Source organism: Oncorhynchus gorbuscha, linkage group LG02 (genome assembly GCF_021184085.1).
Source record: "Oncorhynchus gorbuscha isolate QuinsamMale2020 ecotype Even-year linkage group LG02, OgorEven_v1.0, whole genome shotgun sequence".
Classification (NCBI taxonomy): domain Eukaryota; kingdom Metazoa; phylum Chordata; class Actinopteri; order Salmoniformes; family Salmonidae; genus Oncorhynchus; species Oncorhynchus gorbuscha.
Genome location: NC_060174.1, coordinates 31,371,582 through 31,379,280, shown reverse-complemented (window position 1 = coordinate 31,379,280; position 7,699 = coordinate 31,371,582).

Sequence of the window (7,699 nt, the reverse complement as noted above, 5' to 3'; positions counted from 1 at the left end):
CAATGATTTTTAAGCCTTGAGATAATTGAGACATGGATTGTGTGTGTGTGCCATTGAGGGTGAATGGGCAAGACATAATATTTAAGTGCCTTTGAACAGGGTTTGGTAGTAGGTGCCAGGAGCATCCGTTTGTGTCAAGAACATTTACATTTAAGTCATTTAGCAGACGCTCTTATCCAGAGCGACTTACAAATTGGTGCATTCACCTTATGACATCCAGTGGAACAGTCACTTTACAATAGTGCATCTAAATCTTAAAGGGGGGGGGGGGGGGGGGAATACTTATCCTATCCTAGGTATTCCTTAAAGAGGTGGGGTTTCAGGTGTCTCCGGAAGGTGGTGATTGACTCCGCTGTCCTGCAGGGCTACTGTGTTTTTCACACTCAACAGTTTCCCGTTTGTATTAAGTATGGTCCACCACCCACAGGACATCCAGCCAACTTGACACAACTGTGGGAAGCATTGGAGTTAACATGGACTAGCTTCCCTGTGGAACGCTTTCGACACATTGTAGAGTCCATGCCTTGACAAACTGAGGCTGTTCTGAGGGAAAATGGGGGGGGGGGGGCAACTCAATATTAGGAAGGTATTCATAATGTTTGTACAGTGTGTAAGTTACACTTACTGTGTGATATTCAAAATAGCATAAGTATATATGTGACAACACTTATCTATGTGTATCTATTTTCACAAAGTGTGTGTTTGCCTGCAACATCACGTGTGCCACTACACTTGGTGAGAAGGATGTGTCCTGGGAGTAGAATATGCAAATCAAATATACCTCTTGATTTTCTGAAGCACATAGCCACTCCTCAAACTATGAGTGGTATGGTCAAGTCAGGCTTAGTGACATCATTGTGCAAGATGTAGACGGTTACAGTTGGCTCCAGACATGCCTAAAGCTATTCCACCCAAACATAAGTTGTTGCCTATAAATCTGGAGGGACTCCTGGCCCTCTGGGAACATTGTGCTGGGCTGCATTGAAAGGACATCTGATGACACAAACTCCATCACCGAGAGAATAATAAAGACATCACCTCGCAACAAGCCAGTGATGAAGTGGTTCTGGACACAGGCGAAAATTAAGACTCTGTAAAAAGGTCCCAGGCTCCTAGCCGGACAACCATTTCTTTGATATTTATCATCCCTCCATACCATTGGCTATTACGTGTGAACTCGCTGTCTCATGGCAGGCCAGGAATTTATTGCTGCTCCATTATTAGGGGATTGCAGCAAAAGAAGGGGAAGCACTATGGTTTTCTGAGGATGTTACGATCGCCTCCTAGATTATGCCACTTGACAGGTTTGTCATCCCTGTGCACTGTAGAGTGCTCTGATATCATTAGCTTCATTGCTCCTAATGTGTCTGCTCCCCTCAGCAGGAAGACAGGTCATATATTGTGCAAATAGGTGGACAAGAGCCAAGAGCCAGAGATTACGGAATATGGGGCTCTCTCTTTGCATTGCTAAGTAAGCATACAGAAAATGGTAGGTACAGTGTTTAGTGTATATTTTGCATGGGTTTTGTTCAAGATAACAATGGCAAATGACAATGTAATTACGGTAATAATACAGTAACAATTTGGAATATGTAGTAATAATAATAATAACAATACATTGTATTTATTTAGCCCTTTTCATTACAATGTTGTCTCAAAGCTTTAAATAGGTGAAAATAAACATCATAATAATAATAATAATACAATTAACACATTCTAACACATTTAGAAACAAGGCAGGTAATAGCAATGGTAGGCTAGATGAAACAATACTTAGGACTATTCGAAAGATAGTCTGTAGAAATATGTTTAAAGGCCTTGCCGTTTTAAAAGCTCCGATTGAAGGAAAATAAACGGTCCTGGAGAGCATTCCATAGACGAGGAGCGAGGGAGGAGAAGGCTCAGTCCCATATAGTATGGAGACGTGTACTATATGTATGAGTACTTCATAACTCCTTACGTGAAAAAGCTTCTCATGTTTTGTGTTTCTTTTTCTAAAATGAATCATGTTGCTGACTTGAATTAGTATTTCTTATGATGGGAGACAACAGGTTAACGGGTTTGAAATGTTTCCACTTAACTGACTGCACGTTGCTGCGAGGTCTTGTCAAAAACAAGTATCTGACCTTCAGTGACTTCCTATTTTCACATTTAAATCATTCTGTGTTTCTGCCATGAACCCTGCCAGAGTGCTAAGAGCTAATGCCATCTTCTCAATTCATGCCAACTCCCATTGCCCTGCTCTGAAAGATACAAACTACATCTAAGTTAGCTAACAGTCAGCAACCCCAAGACCACAGACGATTTGCTTCTGGACATTATGAGGGAGGATGTAACACATCACCATTAAATTGTAGGCATAATATGAGTTGTTGTAATAGTAGTGCAAACAGCATGAGGATGCATCTGCTGCAGCAGTTTCTGTATTACAGTACACAAAGTTAGGCATGTTGATATCCCCACATAAACCTCTCAGCACCTACAGTATGTGAAATTTGTAAATTCCAACCATGTCATTGCTGGTCCCTATAGAATCTCAGCTGTATTGACAGGCCAAATGCATAAGCCTCTGACGCCATACTAGGGGGAGAACTGTCAGAGAGGGCAAAGGCATTCAGTGGAGTAAATGGATGTGGAAGAATTAAGTTCAGGGGATGATTTGTGAGTTCAGAACATAGGGACGTGATGGCTCTGAGAGCTCAGCTGCATAAAATGGGTCAAGTAGTCATTATGTAATGAGCCATGCGAAATTAGTTCAGGTTTCCTGTGTCAGAACAGCAACTCAGTGAAGAATCCAGAGTGTATTATGGCTGACCTTCAGCACAATGTTTCAGGTGCCTTCAGATAATATCACAGGTGTGTTTTAAACACTGAATAGTTACCTGCATAAGTTCACTAAAATATGTCAGACACCAACAGTCCAAGAATAACATGACCAGAATGGAACAGTAATTACTCGTTACACTGTTCAGTTTGTAACTGAGGTTTGTATCTTCTACATAAAGCTTTACTACATTCACAGGTCACTACCATACCCCCCAACCCCTTCTCTAGTGAATCTGCTGGCATTATTCTGTGAAGCTGATGGAAAGTCCAAGATAAGGATCCGCTGAAGCGGGGAGAAACGGCTGTTGAGAATCTGTTGAGGGAAATCAAACCAATTGAGGAAGTTGCTATTTTTCTGGGTCCAACGTGAGTTATAGGCAAAGACAGGGGGTGTATATTTTTGTTAGGATGGAGAAGGGAGTTGAAACGAGCGAATATTGCAGAAAGAGCGGCGCTCACATTCAGCCAAAGACAAAAGCTGGAAATGAAATAACTTCCTTTCCTCAGGAAAACACAGCAGCTCCTGACAGAATAATAGCAGTTGAGGAGAGGGAGAGAGTCCGGCAGCATTAGCCCACAAACACAGGAAACTGTCCAGCCGCCTGCCTGACTTGTTAAAAGCTAACGGACACACGCACTCCCAAACAGGCGGAGAGACTCAAACACATTCACGCTGTCATGCATACTCCCAACAGTACATAGGAATTCTATAACGGTTGGTCAAGAGACCTACGGCCATCATGGATCAGGCACCTATACCTTTAAATATGAAAACAGCAATGAATCCTTGATTTTCTGCAACAAAATGGTTAGTGTAATCATTATCTGTGGACTGAAGTGGGGAGTAAACATCATTTCGAAGTGTCTTTCATTCATAGAGAAAATAGGTGTTTGCTTGGACAACCAATAACTGGCATTTTCTTACACTAGGCTATTTTTCGTTAACCTTTCCTCTCACTGGTAAGATCAGGGCCTCCAGAGTAGGGTCCCTATTAGGCAAATAAGGACTGATAAATCTTTGGCACTTTATCTTTAATGAGGACTCAGCCGAGTGGTGTTAATTAAGAAAGGTTAACCAAGATGTGAGTTGTTATCGCACCCATATATTAACAGGATAATTTCTCTTCATTGCTTTAGCCTTGGTGACGTAATGCTTTAGCCTTGGTGCTCCCGAGTGGTGCAGCGGTCTAAGGCACTGCATTTAAGTGCAAGAGGTGCCACTACAGTCCCTGGTTCGAATCCAATCTGAATCACATCTGGCGGTGATTGGGGAGTCCCACAGGGCGGTGCACAATTGGCCCAGCGTCGACTTAGATACATCACAGGTTATATCAATAGGTCAGTGAATTATCATCTTAAACATCATGGTAACCGGTGTATGTTAATCACTGTGTTAATATTAGCATTTTGATTGTATCATTCTACTGTACAATGGACATATTTAAAAACAAATATTCAGCAATTAGTTTATTGACTGCCTGTTCATTTTTATGAAGCTGTTAACAAGGTTAAGATGATCACTTAAAGCCTAATGAGATTTAATCAAGAGCTGGTATTCAGAATCAATAGCTCTGTTACAGAGTGATAAGGTTTTTCAATACGTGTCTGTTTGTGTGTTGAGTGGAACGAGGTAGGGGATGCTCGGTCTTCTTCAGATGCAGTCTTTAAAAGCTGTTTTCAATCAAGTAAATTATGTTTTCCTTGTAATATGTTAATGCAGCCCGATATATCAGTTTAGTAAAACTTAATTGCCATATGTTTGCTAGTCCTAAAGGATGATGTACTTGATGTTTATAAATGGGATTATTAAAATGACCTGACTAAATTACCGAAGACTCTATTTCCAACGGCATATCCAATAATTAGCTTTTCTATTAATTTGCTAAACTTAATGCGCGCACTGTAGACTTGACCAAGTATTGAAACATATCTCAAGTAAAACATCTATCATGCTTCATATTGACTGCCACTGTCTATTGCAATTCGGAGTACGACACAACATTAATGGTAGTACGTAGGTCACTATAATGTTAACTAGCTAACATATCGTAGTAGGCTGGTGTTTATTGAAAAACTATATCTGTAAGTTATTAAAGTTACTTTCTAAAAGGTTAGCAACATTTATTTCAATCTAAATTATGTTGTCAACAGAACTTTTACCATTTTCAATAGCTATTTACAGAGTTCTTAGCATACACTATAAAGCAACTCATAGGTGCAGATGAGGGTTTACATGTACATTACTGATAAAGGATGTCACCCAACAACTATTTTATAATATAGTTTATCAATGTCTCTATGGGATACATTGTTTGTTTTCCCTGAATGTTGGCTGTGCCTTTGATCATTTTGATGCTGACTGTATCTATAAGTGAAATATACACAACAAGGGTAACATCATGAAAAAGAAGGAGGAGTAGTTCAGATCTTGGGAAAAGTCAAAAGGTCCAGGTAATCTTTTGCAATGTTTGGGGCCCATGAGGATAATTTTAGTTACTCTATCTTTACATCTCTTCAATGTTTATTCTTTTAAACTGTACAGGGAGGTATAACTGCAGAGTTAATAGTCTCTGATGCTAAAGCTTGACCTATGTGGGTTATCATCTCCTATACTTAGTTTCCCTCTTCCCGTGAATCAATTGTCTGGTAATCTTTTACTCCAGGTTACAATTCTGAGAAACAATATCCATTTCAGAAAGGTCATTAAATTCTGACCCAGAATGCTTTTTCTCACACGAAGAAAAAAAGGGTTAGTACACACTATTCAAATAGGTACAATTTAAGAGTGTAATGTTTAGCTTATTGTACATCATTCTTATCAATGTGTTACTGGATTTTGGATTAGAAAAACTCAACTATGTACTTTGTACTAACTAACTATGTTATCTATAACTAAACCAAGCAGACTAATAGGTAAGGGTAATCCATTTTAGCTTGTAGGCTTGATTAAAAATAAAAAATTAAATGTATAAATATGAGCAGCACCCTTTTCTACATCCAGCTCACCCCACTTGACAAAATCCATCATGTATTTATTTATAGTGCGTTTTGCTTTGGGGCCTCAATCGCAAATGCTCGGCTGACAACACTGATTAATGCACAATTCTGAAGACATATGACTTCATTATCTTAATAGTCAGCAGTTAACAATTAAAAGTGCCCCATTCACCATACCATTCCTCCTTTAAAACATTTAACATGTATTGTAAATATTCATTTTTGTATTATAGGGTGTGTATTTTCTCAGAACACATATAGATAACTGCCAAAATAAAGGAAACGCCAACATAAAGTGTCTTAGTAGGGGCGTTAGTCCACCACAAGCCGCCTGAACAGCTTCAATGCGCCTTGGCATAGATTCTACAAGTGTCTGGAAGCTTATTGGAGGGATGAGACACGATTCCTCCATGGGAAATTCCATAATTTGGTGTTTTATTGACGGTGGTGGAAAACATTGTGTCAGGACCTGCTCCAGAATCTCCCATAAGTGTTCAATTGGGTTGAGATCTGGTGAATGAAACACACACACACACCCTCTTCTCCTTTGAGACCCCTTTTTCAAAGTCACTGAGATCTCTTCTTTTAGCCATGGTAGACAAAATAATGGGCAACTGGACATTTTTAGACATGACCCTAAGCATGATGGGATGTTAAATGCTTAATTGATTCATTTACTCAAGTGTTTCCTTTATGAAGGCAGTAGTTTTCGGGCAACATTGGACAGACAGAAATGTTCTAGTCTAAACAGATTTCCTTTTGAATCTGAGTGACCATACCTATGACAATAGTTTTGAATGACCATGTCTTTGTCTTGTGTATCCTTCTACTCAGTAATTGTAACAGCAGGGTAGTGGGTTTGATTCCGAGGACCACCCATACGTAAAATGTGTGCACGTATGACTGTAAGTCACTTTGAATAAAAGTGTCTGCTAAATGGCAAGTTGTTATTATTATTATTATATTTCTTACTCTCATCACTTTTATTCAACCTGTTAGCTGGAATACTAAGTCTCTTTACATCACATATACTGTACAATGATAAGCTGTTAACAATGTTAAGATGATCACTTAAATCCATTAACTCATGGATGCCAGGGTTCAAATTCGGGGCAAGTCGTACACATATAATCTGCCCTTTTGGAAATCACGTTGAAAGACAATGTGTGCCAGCTACCTATATATACCCAATAGCTACTTGTAAAGCTTCTACTGATTGATTTCTAATGTTTATTAAAGGTACACTATGCAGAAATCACTCCGCCCTTTCCTGGTTGCTAAATGTCTAATAGTTCGCCTATATTATTATTATATATTATATTATTATTAATTTCGATTTATGTGACAAAAACATGTAAGTATAGTGTAAAGAATCATTGTACCATCTAAACAGCTGTGAAATATCTGTATGTTTTCTGTAGAACAGTCTAGTGCAAGATATACATTTTTTATATCAGCAAAGCGTGCTGTTAGAACCCAACCAGATAACACAATGTAATAAAACAAGTTTTTTCCTTGAAGCCAAGGAAGGTGAAAAACAGTTGCATTCTCCTCACTTAACTGAGACACAAGTGACAATGTATTATCTTATAAACCAGTAATAAACATCTAAAATGTCATATTAAACTTTTTTCGGTAAAGATTCCTTAAACAGGGAAGCCTCTTGTGGTTCCTCATGAAAGCAGGAAATGTTTTATTATTCTGCCATTCAATGAACTTGAATGAACAACAAGGCAAAGACACTGTTTAACCATGTAACAGGAATGTAAGTGCATTTTATGAGATGACTTAGAATCCACATAAAAAAATGATGAGCTATTACTGATAAAGTACATGCACACTGTATTCAATTTTACTACAAAGTTATGCTTAACCA